This window comes from Suncus etruscus, chromosome 3 (assembly GCF_024139225.1).
Source record: "Suncus etruscus isolate mSunEtr1 chromosome 3, mSunEtr1.pri.cur, whole genome shotgun sequence".
NCBI lineage: Eukaryota > Metazoa > Chordata > Mammalia > Eulipotyphla > Soricidae > Suncus > Suncus etruscus.
The window spans coordinates 53,454,908-53,473,105 of NC_064850.1; positions in this window are offsets into that span (position 1 = coordinate 53,454,908).

The following is an 18,198-nucleotide window of genomic DNA, read 5'->3' on the forward strand; positions in this document are numbered from 1 at the left end:
TTCCAAGCCTGGTTTGATTCCTGACATTTCCAGGTACAACTATGAAGGGCCCTCCCAGCATTGCCAGGATGACCCTGGTCATCCTGGCAAATCAAGTCTCAAGAGCATGACAGCCTCAGGCTCTTCATTGAATCATATGATAGTGGACCCAAGAATTACTGGTGGGAGCACATGAAAACCACCTGGGATACCCTCCATTCAAATAAAAAAAATACATCATGGTATTAACCAAGTAATTTTTTTCATGTTGATGTTATCTTCAGAACAGACTTCTTTTTTCCTTTATGGGATGTAGCAGAGACTACATAAGTGATTTCTTCAAGTCCACTTCTCCATCTAAAATTCAATGACAGTGCCCCAGGTCCTTGGTTGGGAGCAATTTCACTGGAGACTGCATTTGGTCATGTTAGGTGCCGCTAGGTGTGTTATAGGCAGTTCAGTCTAAATATGGAGGCTTCATGCAATTAGTTAATAAAATAAACATAAGTATCCTTAATTGGGAGAGGTCTGAGTGTATGCATGGGTGTATTTTTAGAACCATAACCACAAACACATACAGGCTTTAATTATCCATGGTCAAACCACTATCAGAAGTATTTTTGGAGAGAGAAAGATGGTGAGGATTGTGAAAAAGAAAAAAGAAAATTGACTCTATTTATATAATTTTTGTTTTAGCATAATTGCTATAATAATTTACCTTTATTATTATTTATAATTATTAATTAATTAATTAATTTTTGGTTTTTGGGTCACACACTGCAGCGCTCAGGGGTTACTTCTGGCTCTACACTCAGAAATCGCTCCTGGCAGGCTCAGGGGACCATATGGAATGCTGGGATTCAAACCACCGACCTTCTGCATGCAAGGCAAACACCTTATCTCTATGCTATCTCTCTGGCCCCTAATTTATTTTTCTATGCCTGGTTTCTAAGTTAAATTTTATATGTATATATGTTGGGTAAAGCATAATATATACAAGGTTTGGTAATGTCCATGGTCTTAGGCCTCTATTCAAAGTCCCAGAATTGATCCTATCTTGCTAAAGAAATATCACTATAGCTGTCATTAGATTGTTATTAGTTGTCATTAGATCTGGAGCTGTACATCAAAAACCTAAAGAATCACAGAGGGGATCTTGGCTCATTATGTATCCTTGATCTGAAGATGCTCTTTACAAAACAGAGATCAATATGGTCTCTCTTGCTTGTCATTTGCCTTCAATTTTTTTGTCTGCCATATCTGGTGATGTTCAGGGGTTACTTCTGGTTTAGGGGATCATATGGGATGCTGGAGAATAGAACCGCTGTCCATCCTAGGCTAGTGTGCGCAAGGCCTTACAGCTTGTGTTACCGCTCCAGACCTCGATTTTTTTTTTTGGTTCTTCAAAGCTACTCTTTTACATTAGATATTGAGCTCCAATAGTAAAAATATTTGCCAGTTAAAGACAACACTTTAATATATCTTTAAGATAAATTCAGTTCAAGTTTATCCAACAATGTTGGAGAATTTTCACTTTGAGATATCACCAAATTTCTCCCTTCATCTTCTGCAGTCAGAACTTGTTAGTATTTTTGTTGACCTTTTTTGCTTGTTTATTTGTTTGTTTTTGGGGGTAACACCCAACTGCACGCAGGGGTTACTCATGGCTCTGCGCTTAGAAATCACTCCTGGCAGGCTCAGGGGATCATATGGGATGCCATATGAATCGAACCTGGGTTGGCTGTGTGCAAGGCAAACTCCCTACTGCTGTGCTATTTCTCTGGCTCATGATGAGCATTATTTATTCAATGCCTAGGGTTTTTGTAGGAATTTCATAACAATTTTTATTACAGAATATTCACACCCAAACTTTATATTCACAAGAAATATGCATGTGTACTTTATCTATGTACTTAAACATAGTGGAGTAAGTATGCTATGTTTATGGGAAAACACTGTATGGGTTGACTTTATTTCTTTAATGTGCCATATTTTCCAGCATATAAGACGACTTTTAACCCATGAAAAACTTTCTAAAAGTTGGGGGTCATCTTATATGCTGGTATAGGGCATGCTGAAACTTATTCCAGCTTCAGGGACGAGTGATCTGTCCCCTTCTTATCGCTGGTATCCCTCTATTCATCTTTTATGGACACAGAGGGGCACTCTGTCTCTCTCTAGCTGTCCTATTAAACACTGCACCCCAGCCAGCTGCTCTTGGAGGAGCCCTCTCTCTGTTCTCAATGTAGATCACTGTTTTATGTTTACATGTTTGATGACAAGTAGCCTTTGTTTAAAAAGTTTTCCAGCTAACTACATGCATGACATAAGCATTTGCATTAAAATTTTCATATTAAAATCAAATCTTACTTTTTTTAATTTCCACTGGTGTGCATTAAAAGAAAGGCAGTCTTATCTGGCAAATATAGTGCCAAACCTTTATTTTAATAGAAAAAGTAGGGGGTTGTCTTATATACACAGTCATCTTATATACTGGAAAATATGGTATTTACCATTAAAAGGATTTATTTAACTGAGAAATTATTTAGCTGAGAATTTTTATTAAAGAAATCTGAGGATGGCATTGGGAATTCTTTTGCTATTTGCAATAATTAAAGTACTAGGTAGCGCTCCCAAGGTTGAGAGAAAGATGATTTTCCCATTTCTTATGGCATATCTGATTTAGAAAGACAACTTACAGGGTTTTATAGGATCCACAACTACCTCATAAAGCTTGAGGGCAATTAAAGCAAGAAGTATAAGAAACTTGCTCAAGTAACATCCATCACACCAAATAGAATTTGGTTTGCTTTCTATTTCTAATTTTAGTTTTTATCACCAAGAAATAAAATGAAATTAAAAAGCTTTATTCCTTTGAATCTTACTGTAAGATAGCAAACTGACTCTACATGGGAATCAACTATGCTTACGTTTGTTATACTGAATTAGTAATGACTCTCAGTTATGATGTAAATAACAGCTAAAGTTTGTTGGAAACCTTTTATACAGCAGCGAGGCAGAGGTATCATCTCAGAATATTATTGTAGCACTCCTATTATTACCCTGGTTTTACAAATGAGGAAATTAAAATGTGTGAGCACTAAGAACTGTGACCAAGACCACATAGCTAATAAGGTGCTCCATCTACAGGAATCTAAAAACCTCTTTAACCTCTACTCTAGACTGCTTTCAATGGGGCTTATCCACTAAGTAAATTTGAAATCTGTATTTTTTTTCAAAACATATGAATTAAAGATGGCAAAGGGCTCAAGTCACTGGATAATGACATAATTTTCACTTTATTTTGCTAGGAGGCAACAGCAAGTGTTTGTTGCTCTTTTCTCTACCTCTAAACACAAGCAAGTTAGATTTTTTTAGAAAAGACCATGACAAATAACTGAATGCAGTATGGATCAATAAAGCAGCTGCTGTATAACAGCCTTGGGCTCCGGAATTTCTGCTAAACTATCAGCATCTAATGCCAGAGTGTGCTTTGAAGGATGAAAGTCAGACTGGTATCTTGAAAGTAATTTTCTTTTTGTATGTCAGTGATTGAATTTGGGTCAGTTTTCCAAATTGTTTAATAAGCCAACACTAAAATGTGATTACTGATATATCTAGCAAACAAAGCCATGATGATTCACAGAGGTGTAAGGGAGAAAAGTATCCTTGTTCAGTGATAATCACATTTCCATATTCAGTAAATTTTGCATTGAACACAGTGGGATGTGATATTGTTTTTATGAATTGTGTATTGTTTTATATATATTTGACTATGTGGATTTATATGTATCATCTTTTTATATACTTTATGCATATGAAGGATTTTAAAAGATGAAAGTACAAAAAGAACATTTTTTGTTCATGATATTCCCTTCCAAGTATTAAGGCCAATTCTCATATTTTGGAGTAGCAATACAGGATGTAGAAAAGGAAATGGTGAGCATATTTATAGCTTCTCCAGAAACATCACAAAACATATGAAAGACATGAGCTAAATTTTCTGTCCTGTTGGAACTTTGTGATTTGTGCTTGTGACAAGTCATTTGACTACTGGATTCCTCTTAACAAAAGCAGGTTAGTTTTGTTTTGGATTTTGCTTTTTCTCAGATATTTCTTAAATTATTTTCTTTTAAAATTCTAAACAATATAGAACCTTTTCTGTTAATGTTTTTATTGTGATCTTCCTTTAATAGCAAACATATTGCTTTATATGTTCTATCTGCCAGTATGGGATAGAAATGGTTTCATTCTAAAATCATGGCTGGCCGGAAGAAGAGGAAAAAGGAAAGTAATGGGGAACAAAGGTTGCAACTTTGGTTTTACTGGTGATGTGGGAGAGTGGTATAGCTATAAATCCAAGGCTCAGACTCAGGAACACTGAAAACATAAAATAATCTAAGCTGCAACTACTGAATTTTGTAATGTGCCTGTCAAAGTGGCAGTCAAGGAGTTAGGGATTGAGGGGTAGGGATAGGTGAATGGGAGGACTGATGATCGTAGTTGACACTGGTGATTGGATTGGTATTAAAATAAAAGCATAAGCTCATTTATTTATAACTTTGTATATCATAGTTGTTTCACTAAATAAAAAATTTAAAAACAGAATATGACTGTCAACAAGTTCCAAGTGGTATTTTAGTTTCCAATTTTTTTTTTTACAAATTAAACTATGTTAACAATGACAACTCTCAGGGAATCATGGTAGATACTAATTTTGTAATTTTTAGTCATGCACAAAATACATTTAGAAAGATTTGCTTAAGGAGAAAAATATGAGTATGGAAAAACTCTAAATTACTTTAGAAAAAATATGAAATACATTTTTGCTCTGTGTAGAAAATAGGATTCCACACAAGAATTACATGTTACTCCTGTTATGGTGGTTCAGTCAAGAGAAATGCTGAGACAACATTGAAAAACATTTTCAGTTTAAAGTTGGGAAAAGTAATTCCTCCCATATTCTTTTTCCCAATGATTGCTTTAGCTATTCGAGGGTGTTTATTGTTCCAAATGAATTTCAAAAGTGTCTGATCCACTTCTTTGAAGAATGTCATGGGTATCTTTAGAGGGATGGCATTAAATCTGTATAATGCCTTGGGGAGTTTGACATTTTGATGATGTTAATCCTGCCAATCCATGAGCAGGGTATGTGTTTCCATTTCCGTGTGTCCTCTCTTATTTCTTGGAGCAGAGTTTTATAGTTTTCTTTGTATAGGTCCTTCACATATTTAGTCAAGTTGATTCCAAGATATTTGAGTTTGTGTGGTACTATTGTGAATGGGGTTGTTTTCTTAATGTCCATTTCTTCTTTATTACTGTTGGTGTATAGAAAGGCCATTGATTTTTGTGTGTTAATTTTGTAGCCTGCCACCTTGCTATATGAGTCTATTGTTTCTAGAAGCTTTTTGATAGAGTCTTTAGGGTTTTCTAAGTAGAGTATCATGTCATCTGCAAACAGTGAGAGCTTGACTTCTTCCTTTCCTATCTGGATTCCCTTGATATCCTTTTCTTGCCTAATCGCTATAGCAAGTACTTCCAGTGCTATGTTGAATAGGAGTGGTGAGAGAGGACAGCCTTGTCTTGTGCCAGAATTTAGAGGGAAGGCTTTCAGTTTTTCTCCATTGAGGATAATATTTGCCACTGGCTTGTGGTAGATGGCCTTCACTATATTGAGAAAGGTTCCCTCCATTCCCATCTTGCTGAGAGTTTTGATCAAGAATGGGTGTTGGACCTTATCAAATGCTTTCTCTGCATCTATTGATATGATCATGTGGTTTTTATTTTTCTTGTTATTGATGTTGTGTATTATGTTGATAGATTTACGGATGTTAAACCAGCCTTGCATTCCTGGGATGAAACCTACTTGATCGTAGTGGATGATCTTCTTAATGAGGCATTGAATCCTATTTGCCAGGATTTTGTTGAGGATCTTTGCATCTGCATTCATCAGTGATATTGGTCTGTAACTTACTTTTCCCAACTTTAAACTGTACTACAAAGCAACAGTTATCAAAACAGCATGGTATTGGAATAAGGATAGGTCCTCAGATCAGTGGAATAGGCTTGAATACTCAGAAAATGTTCCCCAGAGATACAACCATCTAATTTTTGATAAAGGAGCAGGAAATCCTAAATGGAGCAGGGAAAGCCTCTTCAACAAGTGGTGTTGGCACAATTGGATAGCCACTTGCAAAAAATTAAACTTAGACCCCCAGCTAACATCATGTACAAAGGTAAAATCCAAATGGATTAAAGACCTCGATATCAGCCCCAAAACCATAAGATATATAGAACAGCACATAGGCAAAACACTACAGGACATTACAGGCATCTTCAAGGAGGAAACTGCACTCTCCAAGCAAGTGAAAGCAGAGATTAACAGATGGGAATATATTAAGCTGAGAAGCTTCTGCACCTCAAAGGAAATAGTGCCCAGGATACAAGAGCCACCCACTGAGTGGGAGAAACTATTCACCCAATACCCATCAGATAAGGGGCTAATCTCCAAAATATACAAGGCACTGACAGAACTTTACAAGAAAAAAACATCTAACCCCATCAAAAAATGGGGAGAAGAAATGAACAGACACTTTGACAAAGAAGAAATACGCATGGCCAAAAGACACATGAAAAAATGTTCCACATCACTAATCATCAGGGAGATGCAAATCAAAACAACGATGAGATACCACCTCACACCCCAGAGAATGGCACACATCACAAAGAATGAGAATAAACAGTGTTGGCGGGGATGTGGAGAGAAAGGAACTCTTATCCACTGCTGGTGGGAATGCTGTCTAGTTCAACCTTTATGGAAAGCGATATGGAGATTCCTCCAAAAACTGGAAATCGAGCTCCCATACGATCCAGCTATACCACTCCTAGGAATATACCCTAGGAACACAAAAATACAATACAAAAACCCCTTCCTTACACCTATATTCATTGCAGCTCTATTTACCATAGCAAGACTCTGGAAACAACCAAGATGCCCTTCAACAGACGAATGGCTAAAGAAACTGTGGTACATATACACAATGGAATATTATGCAGCTGTCAGGAGAGATGAAGTCATGAAATTTTCCTATACATGGATGTACATGGAATCTATTATGCTGAGTGAAATAAGTCAGAGAGAGAGAGAAAAACGCAGAATGGTCTCACTCATCTATGGGTTTTAAGAAAAATGAAAGACACCCTTGTAATAATAATTTTCAGACACAAAAGAGAAAAGAGCTGGAAGTTCCAGCTCACCTCAGGAAGCTCACCACAAAGAGTGATGAGTTTAGTTAGAGAAATAACTACATTTTGAACTGTCCTAATATTGAGAATGTATGAGGGAAATGTAGAGCCTGTTTAGGGTACAGGCCGGGGTTGGGTGGGGAGGAGGGTGATTTGGGACTTGGGTGATGGGAATGTTGCACTGGTGATGGGTGGTGTTTCTTTTATGACTGAAACCCAAACACAATCATGTATGTAATCAAGGTGTTTAAATAAAAAAAAAAATTAAAAAAAAAAAAAAAGAAAAAAAAAAAGAAAAACATTTTCAGCAGGTGTCAATGCATTTAATTTACCCCATCACACTATCACATTTCATTATCTTCCTAATGTGTATAAGTAATTTATGTCATTAATAATCTGGGAGCCTTCATTAGTGGACATATTAGCTGATGTTTTAGTTATTAGATAAAAAGACTTTGAGAAGTCTCTGTATACAATTATATACTGTACACATTGTGTTCCGTTCTTGCTGATCTAAAGTACTGATAACAAAACATTTAGAAAATGGCAGAAGTAACCCTTGCTTCTATATTGCTTACAGCAAGTGCTTTGGAATTGTACAAAGAATATTAGCATGACTCCTGAGTAAATATGTTGGGCAAATTCCAAATCATTCTCAAGATTTGATTCAACTATAGCTTTTAGGTATCACACTTTCTCCAAAGGGATTAACAGCTCTTTTGAAAAAATTACTAATTCTAGATATGTGGTAGAAAGTTTCACTTGGCCCTCAGTGAGTTTAATCCTAGTAACAAGAAAATGATAGCACTTGTGGAAAGGATAGAAGAACTAACTTTAAAGGACTTGCATTGTCAATGATGTGATCAATGGAGTAGCCAGAGAATAATAAATGCAAATAGCTAAAGTATGCCCAAATCTTAAAACCTCCACAAGTTCATAATGATAATTAATTTGTGCAATCAGAAAGAGCCAACTGACAAGTAATTAAACCATTTGGAACTATTGGACATATCTAGGGAACTTACAATGCAATCTGTTTTTTGGTATTATTTTAGGATAGTTAAATAGTGCTAGCTGAGACAAGAAAAATTATTATTGTCTTTACATATGAATCAGCTAGATTGTCAAAGCTGTAGTGTACCTATCTGAGACCCTGGATCTAGGTGTAGCTACCTGAGACCCACCCATTTCTGGGAGGGGTCTTGGAAACTGAATATTAGGTGTAACCTTACCTGCAAGACCCCACCCATTCCTGGGAGGGGTCTTGGAAAAGGTAGATAAACCTTGGAGCTAGGGAATTCGGGCCCTTTCGGCCCTGCTGAGCTCTTTGGCTTCTGGGTCTCTGCCTCTTTTGGTCTTGGACCAGGATGAAGGCCAAAGGGAAGATGGCTGAAAGGGTTAAGACGCAGGACTAGCGAAGTATGGCTGTGCTTGAAAGGTTATGAGATAGGCCATACACATGTGGTGAATAGGGCATGAATAAAGCTAATGGTTCCTGATGCCTGCCTGTGAGTAAGTGATTTCGCCTTTCACCTGGGCCTGGGACCCGCCGGCTGGATGGGGTTGCGGAGCCACGTGGCCTGGGATGGCAGAGAGAAATCCATCGCCATCCATCGCCATCCAGCCCCATCCTTAATTATTTAATACTACAAAAGGGAGAATAAAAGAGAAAATATCTAAGTGGAAATGATTATAGGATTAAATGTCAGAAGAATCCATTACTAAAGGTTAGACTACAGGTCTCACTTGCCTTTTGATGTGATGTGATACAATGCTCATCATTTAGCCCAAGAAGTAATCTTTCCCAAAATATAAGTCTGAAGTCAATGTACATCCATAGCACATAAGAAGGGAAAGTTAGAACATCAATATCATATCACTGTAAGGAAACAAAAGGGATTACCATGCAAGGACAAAAAGAAACAAAGATCAAAGAGAAACTTAGATTGCTTTGTTCTACACTATATGATATGAGACATAATAACTGAATTTGTATCACCTTATTTCTGCTCTTCTTGAACCCACAATCAACTTTAAAAAGACATGAAACAACTCTAAATGTCTGATTATGAATGGCTCTACTAAATAAAATAATGTCATTATGGCTGCTTTTAAAATATTATGTTTGGAGACACATATTGAAGCATTTAAGGGTAGATGATTTGACATTTGGGGCTTGTTTTAAATCTGTAATCAAAATATTAATAAGCAGATAGATATACAGTTATAAATAAAAATGTCAAAGATGATAATACTGAAAAAGTGTGAAGAGTCTACTGAAATTCTCTTAACTAATCCACATTAACTGATAAATATTTTTCTATTGACCCAATTTTGGACATATAAGTATTTTTCAGATAAAAAACAGTAGTATGTTAAGAATTACATGAAGGTAAGAAGCACTCATTGTTTATAACCATCACATGTAACTTTTTAGTTTTATATTTCTACCCAAAATAGAATGAACCTAAAAATGTGGCATTTTATGTTACAAGTTCTTGGTACCATGAATCATATACAACCAGTAGGGAGAATATATTGAATATCACTGAATTTCATGCCTGTCTCAGACTATTAAAGCATAAAACTCAAAATTTAAAGAAATCTGTCTTACCACATCATTCCCCCCCCATGATATAGTGTTTTTCTTTTCACTGAAAACTCTTAGGATTATGGTCTGCAGTTAAATAACTCCTTCAGAATTTTCCACAGCTCCTATGTATTAAAATGCTATTTTCAATGTTACTCATAACAAAATATCAGAGTCCAGGTGGCTTGAACAATAGAAATGCATTTCATTATAGTTGCGGAGCCTGGATGAAAGTCAAGTTCAAACGGTAGGCAGGACTGAGGCCTTTGGTCCTCTTAATGGGATTTGTAGTGATGATTTTCTTGCAGTGACCAGGTGTATCTATTTTTCTTCTTTGTATGTATCTGTGCCCTAATCTTCACTTGCATGAATACAATAAAGTTGGATTAAGCCCCACATAGAGACCTCATTTTCTCTGAATTACCTCTCTACCCCCCATATCTTCTAGCCCTGAAAACTGATACATTCTGAGATACTGGAGTTTAGAAAATCAATATGTGAATTTGGTTGAGATAGAATTCAACTCATGTTATCCATAATGGCCATAAATGTAACTAAAGCAAGATTTAAGAGAACTGAGATTTCCTGAAAGATAGTTGAAGTTGGCAGAAGGGAAAATGGGATTTAGGGCAACAAAAGAAATCAGTGTTTAAGAATAGAGACTTTTCAATTAGTGTCAAATTTTAGTGTTCTGACACTACACAAATGAAAACCAACAGGCTGGACTTGAATATCTACTTCATTTGCAAAAGATCACTTAAAACTTCAAAAAATCATTATATTATTTGACATTCAACTGCAAGTGATAAGCTCACCATGTAAATTTAGCTGTGTCTCTTTTGTTATTCATCCGTATCCTATTATGCCCTATCAGGACTTGTTCATGGTATTGCAGGCTTTGAAATTTCCTTGTGCTTTCATTGAATCACTCATTTTGTTACTTTTCATAATGTTGGGCTATTCTTCCTCTGTATGCCTTTAGTAGCTGTAACCTTACTGCCCCTCTGTGCTTTCCTCAGCTGTCCTATTACTAGGAGATTAAAGGGAACATTCTAATAGGGGTATGTTATTTACTGTGAACAAATAAAATTCTTTCTATAGAAGTGGGTGAAGTATGAATGATAAGCCTATCGATCAACTGCAGAGCTTGTTGGATTTAAACTGAATTGACACAAACAATGATTCTGATTTAGGAATGAATTTAGTTAAGCCCCACTTTCATCTGGAATTGCCAGTGACTGCATGTGATGAAGAAAATGTTTGATGGGCTTGCTAATTTGACTCTCAAGATTATTCGGGTACTTTGTGAAGAACTGATAAATATAGAAAAGCAAAATAAGAAGTTAACTCTGAAAGCAAAAACTCCACTATTTTTGTATGGATAAATCAGTCTACATCAGTAGCAATCACTAAGATTAATATTAATTATAATCAATATAAAATGACAGATTACCTCTGTCTATTTCTTTCATTCTTTCTTTTACATACATGCTATCATAGATTTGAAAAGAGAAAATTACTCTCGGTGAGAAAATTGTTTACCTGTGTTAGGTAAATGAAGTCTTCTAGGATAGTAAGCTTATCATTTAGTCAATTATGTCTTATGTTAATGAAACACTAACCCCATGTCCTTTAAATCCTCCTACACCTCTAGGCTCAAAGAAAATGCAATCAGACCTTCATGTTCTTCTTAGTATAATTTGGAACTAGTTATTTTTATTTTATTTAACAAAATAAGATAGAGTACCCTAAATAAACATATTGCAATTTTAACTTTCAAAAATTAACAGTTAAATGACTTTACAAAACAAGCTGAAAATTAAAAAGTTTATGCATTTTTAATGTCCAAAAAAAATGAATTCTATGTATTATACATAAAGTGACTTGCATTTAATACATATACTATCTGAAGCTGGGAATAGTTTCAGTAATAAGGTAGTGACAAGGTTTGAGTGATATAAAGTTCTTTTTCAAAGATAACTAATAGATAAGTAATAGCATAATGTTAGCTTTCAACTATTCCATATCTAGGTCCTTTGCAAAAACCATAACTAGTTATAGAATTAAAACTCTTTTGCAAGTTCCTTATTTCATAGTAATTATTATCATAGTCTTCCCAACTGTCTCAACACTAATTTCCCTCAGCTTGAAACACTTTTTCCGGTTCTGTTTATTCCCAACCCTTCATCTTCCTTCACATAGAAGACTACTTCTCTAATCTACATAACTCAGTATGGATTATGTAAATTCAGAAAATTTAATTCCTAGACCATCCTTCCTACCCTACTATCTCTACAAAAACTAACAGTTAGCATTAGTAGATTTCAAGCACAGCTTAACTTTATTCTTTCTGTAACTAGATCTGACCATAATGAAAGGAAGTTTTATAAACTCAAGGACCTTTCTTGTTTTATTCTATTTCTTAATTTCTACCTATCATCTAGCAAAATACCAAGAATATAATAAATATTAGAAAATATTTATTGAATTAGATATCCATATATATACAAAGATATATTTATGGAGTACACAAGCTTTTAATATTCAATTTTTTAATATATATCATTAGTTTATTTGCAAAACTTATTTAGTTGTCAGTAATTCCATCAACTGTTGTTTATCTTCAATTCTATCATTTGTTTTTTTTTTGTTACTTCATAAGTCTTTCTTTTTAATTTTTTTATTTTGAATTATGAGAACAAAAGATGCAAAGAAAGAGGACAAGGTAAAGTTACAGTGGAAGGACAATCAACCATAACATAATTCTCAGAAGAAGTCCCCTTGCTGATATCTTAACTTTGAAATTTCAGCCACAGAAAGTTAAGATAAATAAAACAGAATCCATGTGCAATTACTTTGTCCCTCAAGTCCCCAGATTGTAGCACATTATAATATTTCTTAACAGCACACAAGGCAATCTAAAGCCATAAAACTTACATAACTCCTTAAACATTAGAGGCATAGTATTTTTTACATTTCCATGTACATGCATATTAGCTTAAGTTAACCTCAAGTTTTAAGTGGGTGTGTTTTAAGGATTAGAGTCAAAGGAGCACAGTAAAAACGGTGTCAGAGTGGCAATTGTTGTTTGCATAGGCCCACCAAAATATGAGCGGCATGGAAAGGAATAACCTTGGCCTAAATATAAAGAGATCCTACCCCTAAAGTTTTCTGGCATAAGACTAGCTCTAGGCCTCAGGCAAGTTATCCTCTGATCCAAGACATTGTCCATAGTGCCAACACACTTTTCACACAGTCTCTGTTGTTGGTATCATTTTTCTATATTAAAGATTCTGGAATCTGCATATCCTACATTGAAGTCATGATGTGGAGTGTCTTCTCGTTTCACCTCACCATGAAAGGGCAATGCAGGAAGCCCTGTCCTATAAGCAGGTTGTTGTTGTTAAGTCTTCTCAGTGTTAAGGAAAGTCTCTTTTGAGCAGGAGGATGTCTGAGCAGTGGTAGGGTCTTCCTGTCTGAGCAGTGGTAGGGTCTTCCGTGGTAGAGGATTTCTTCCAGGTGATGTTATAGACAAACCTCACAATTAAGGGGCAATACAGCAAGCCCTGTCCAGTAAGCAGGTCATTGTTCTTGTTAAGTCTTCTCAGTGTTAAGGGAAGTCTCTTTTGAGTAGATCGATGTCAGAAGCAGCTGTAGGGTCTTCCCTGGTAGAGGATTGCCTCCAGGTGATGTTATATACAACCTTGGATGTTTTGTAAATGTCTTCTGTACATCAAGGGTGAATGGAGAATGCCCATTCTTCTGAGGCCTGTGCCAGGTCTTTATGTCAATGTTCAGGGTGTAAGGTCTCATTGCACTACAAGATTTGTGTGTTCCCATCTCTATTAGATAAGAACTTATTGGTATGTATAGTATTTTCCCATTTTAGTGTGCCTAAGCAAACAAGAAATAAAGCCACATGGTGCTATCAGATATATGGGGGCGTAAGAACATTTCCAACAATACCCATGACTTGGTTCAAACATAAGCATTAAACTGAGGGATTCTTTCACACCAAATTTCATATTGAGCAGTTCACAAAGAAGATAAAAAACATGGGGAGGGGGGGATCGTCACTGTATAAGAAAATATTCAGCAAAAGTTTATAGCCGTCAAAGAAAACACCCATAAAATGTTGAAAAGATATAAGTGTCCTTTTTATGCCTTTTAAAATAGTTGGGTGGGTGTTAACTCCAGGGCACCACTTTGGTCTGTGACTTAGGACTCTACAGTACTTAAGTTAGAAAGGGTAAATGAGGAGTAATGATGAATAGGAGTTAAGGAAGTTAAAGAGAAATATGATCTTATGAAGGAGTATGCAAAAGGACAGAGTACAAAATGGACATTCTGCATACATAAAAACATAATTCAATGATAGTGAGTATAATTAATGTTTTGAAAATATAGACTGGACAGAGATTACCAGTGACTTCAAGAAACTGGGAGGCCAGAAGTGCAGAGCCCCACCCAGGCCCTCCCTAAGGAGCTGAATGGATAATGAGGGAAAGCCTAGGGTACCTTCAAGCTCCACCGAGGGGCCCAACTCACCGGCTTGTCCAGGCACATGGCCCGGGGAAGCACTGGAGATCTGGAGCAAGGCGGTAGAGGGGTGCTGGGGTTGCCCAAGTCCCGCAACCCCACTAGGCCTGGTCAAGAAGGCCTCTGGCATGGTGGGGGCCTGCCAAACCTCCTCCTGCTAGACCTAAATATTCAATTTTTATGAAGTAAGCCATATATATGTAATAAACAAGTAAAGTTCAGGTCTGTAGATAATCAGACATTTTAGAAGATAAAATAGAGGTAATACCTTTAAACTCAAAAGATAAAAACAGATGCTGTTTGGTAGATACACTAGGGATCAGGCAGCATACCTTGCAGTTTTCTAAAAAAGTTTAATCCTGAGCACCAAATGGTCTTTTAAATCTCCACAATATAAACCTGGAAGCCCCTACGCTTAGTTGGGTAGTTTCAGTGGTCCCAGCACTGTCGGACTGGAGCATCCTTAGGCTTTAGTACTAAACCTCTGGAACCATTAGTTTAGCTGAGAATCACTGAGAGAAGGGGTTTCTGGGAACATCTTGAGAGCTGCTTTCCACCAAACAAAATTAACAGCAGTTACGCAGTGATGGTTACAAAGCAGAGAAACCAAATCTCAAATTCTATCTGTACTTTCAACAGAGGCATTTTACTTCTCTAGGGCATTTAACTTTTGGAATATTTCTGTGGTAGGTATTGATCTGGTAGGACCTGATTGTCCTATGGTCATCTATAATGAGTAACTGTTTTCATAATTGTCTTTGATCTACCTTCAGAAGTGAAGCAGAATTCTAATTATTTTTCTGACTGAAAGCTGGTCATGAATATGAAGTCACTAATCATACTCCTTCACTTCCTCCCAAATCCTTTCTTATGAAAAGGCACTTCAGTTTCTGACAGAAACTTCTATGATATGGATCCTGACTTTTCATTATCACAATTCTTCTTCTCTGAAGGGTTTTAATTTGAATAATTTTTTATTGTCCTGTTTACACTGAGTGGAATATCACTTCTCATCTGGACAAGGCATTTTATTAGCTGGTTTATTTTAATACCTCTCAATATTTGACTTGAACTGTTATAGTAGGTGTATAAATCTGAGGTGTATATCTATGTTGCTGTATATTTGATCAACATATTTATTTTAAGTTCGAATAAAACCAAAAGCTCCAAGTCAAATCAACTTAAGGCAAGTATAAACAAACTGTCAAATTTCTTCCAATTAAGTTCTTGACTGAAACCAATATGATGATTATCAAGTTGTGTATCTGTGTATCCATAGTACAAAAAGCTTTTCCTAAAGGAAAATACATGTTGTATTGTATATTAATTTCCCACAGTGGATAACACAGAAAAATTGGAAAGTTTTTCTCTGATGACAGGTCTCAAAAACAGAACAGTTGGGTAATGTAGAGCTCTAGACTGGGAGTTAGGTCTAAGAAAAATGTCATTTTTTCCCTTGGCCTCTAGTGAAAAGTTCGAAATCCATGGGGCGACCTTTCTTCAGAACAGAAAGTCTCTAGTTAGAATTATGGGTCCTTTGCTCCAACTTTCAGATTGGGGTATTCTTTTCATTTCTGCATAGAGCAGGTGGGAACATAGTGTTCTGATACCATTTTCCAGCTATTATTACACTTTTTAATTTTTGTGAAGTGCATTTTCAAATTAAAAGGAAATCTTGAGAACTCCAATTGAGTTTCAGCAATGAATCTAGAGTCCATTATATTTGAAGCATTCAGACTTTTGCCTCCTCACTCTTTTAACATTGAGAATATGGGATACAATAAATTATAGGTATTAGATTCCTGGCAAAATACAGTTTAGGACACTGCACATTTTAGCAAAAAGTGAAAAAAAATCAATCTTTTTTTGCTGTCATAAAGCTTATTGAAAACTGCTATTGTGCCATTAAAATTAATGTAATCGCTTTCCTCTTTCTCTGGAAGCCACAGTGCCCTTTTGCCCAAACCCTTTAGGTCATCTCCCCTTGAAGAAAATGAGCCCTTTCTAGTTCTTCCACTTGAATTAAATGCTGAAACTAATGCTGTGAAATGTTGCTTTTCTAATTCATATTTTACACAAAAAGATTTAATTTTTACATTAGAACACTGAATTTCCATTTGGATATTTCCCATACTGTTGGCATCATTTAAAACCTGCTGCGATAGAAACTGAGAGGGGAATGGGCTCTTTTGAAATATGCTGGGGAAAAAAAGGCATTAAACCTGAAAGAATTTATTGCAACTTTTGTTTTTGATTTAGAACAAAACTTTTGCAGTTTTTATGAAACTTTTAGCATCAGAGTTTAAAGTTATCACCTACAGTATATAAATATTTTAAAAAGAGAGACTTATGAAGCTTATATAATTCAGATATATTAATTCAGATATTAACTGGAACAATGCAGTTCCAATAGGTACTAATTGAAGCATTTGCTTAATAAAATCTAGCCTGGGCATGCAAGACAGCATATCAAGTAGGGCACTTGCTTTACACAGAGCTAACCCAGGTTTGAGCCCCAGCATCTCATGGTTCCCCTGCTAGGAATAATAATATGGTTACCTGCTAGAGAAGTAACCTCTGAGTGCTTCTGGGTGTGGACCTCAAACCATGAAAAATAAAGAAAATGTAGCCTCACTTTAAAAAGCCGTAAAATTGTAATGCTTATATTAAAATTTTCTTTATTGAAACTTTACTGTTGTGCAGGGCTGACCTCACTGATCTTGCAAACACCAGGAAGAAATTTGGAGAGGTGAGTCAGGCATGTGACAGACTCTGAAATCAAGCTCCTAGAAAGCAATAGTAGAAACTTAGATCTGAAGATCCCAAGTTTTAAGAAAGGCACCAAATGGCCATCTGCATCCTCTTACCATATTTTCCTCCATTTCCACCCTGATAAAATATTCATTAGCTACTGTCCAATTAATCTATCCTCTTGGGAAAGCGAATTCATCTCAAGTCCTTGTTCAGCTCAAACCACATCTATTGACAGACTGATTAGTCTTGAGCCATAGTCAAGGACGATAGAAATTGTCAAATTGTTTTCATGGGCATGCATGCTAACACTAAAATAAAATTACTCCATGTGGAAATGTAATCACCCACCCAATTCATCAATTATTATATTAAATAATATTAAATTTTGCTTCAACCTCCTAAGGAGGTAAATAATTCAGATCCCAGGTGATGAAGTGAGTGTAAAATTTATTTTACTAAGTGATCATAAGGTATTTTTTCACCCTACCTCCTGTTTCCTTGCTACATGCAAACTGAAACTGCTTTTTAAAGAGAATGAACAATCTTTAAAAAAAATATTTGTTCAGGTGTTTGTGTCGTATCCTGCAATGCTTTGGGCTTGCTTCTGGCTCTATGCTCAGAAAACACACCTGGCAAGGCTTGGGGGATCAGATAAGGTGCTGGATTTAAACCTGGGGTGGCTGCTTGCAAGGTGAGATTCCTATCTGCTCTGCTCTATTTTCTTGTCTGAAGAGAACAAACATTCTTATTTCCTGTGAAAGGGAGAAAGTTGAAAAATTCATGACTCAGTTGTTGAAAGCCATGGGCTTAGTAAGACAACAGTAACAGTCAGCAATCCAATTCCAAACATACTGTCAAAATGTATCATCTCCTTCTTATAATGCTGTTTTCTTATATGTGCTTCCAAAGAACAAAGTTTGAAGAGTTGGATCTGAATCCTTAACCAAGGAAAAACAAGTCATGAATGGGGATGTGGTTTAGTACCTGAAAATCACTGGAATAGTCATCTCTAAGATTTGGACTAAGAAAGAGTTTTGTAGAAAGTATGAATAGGGGGCAGGAGAGATAGCATGGAGATAAGGCGTTTGCCT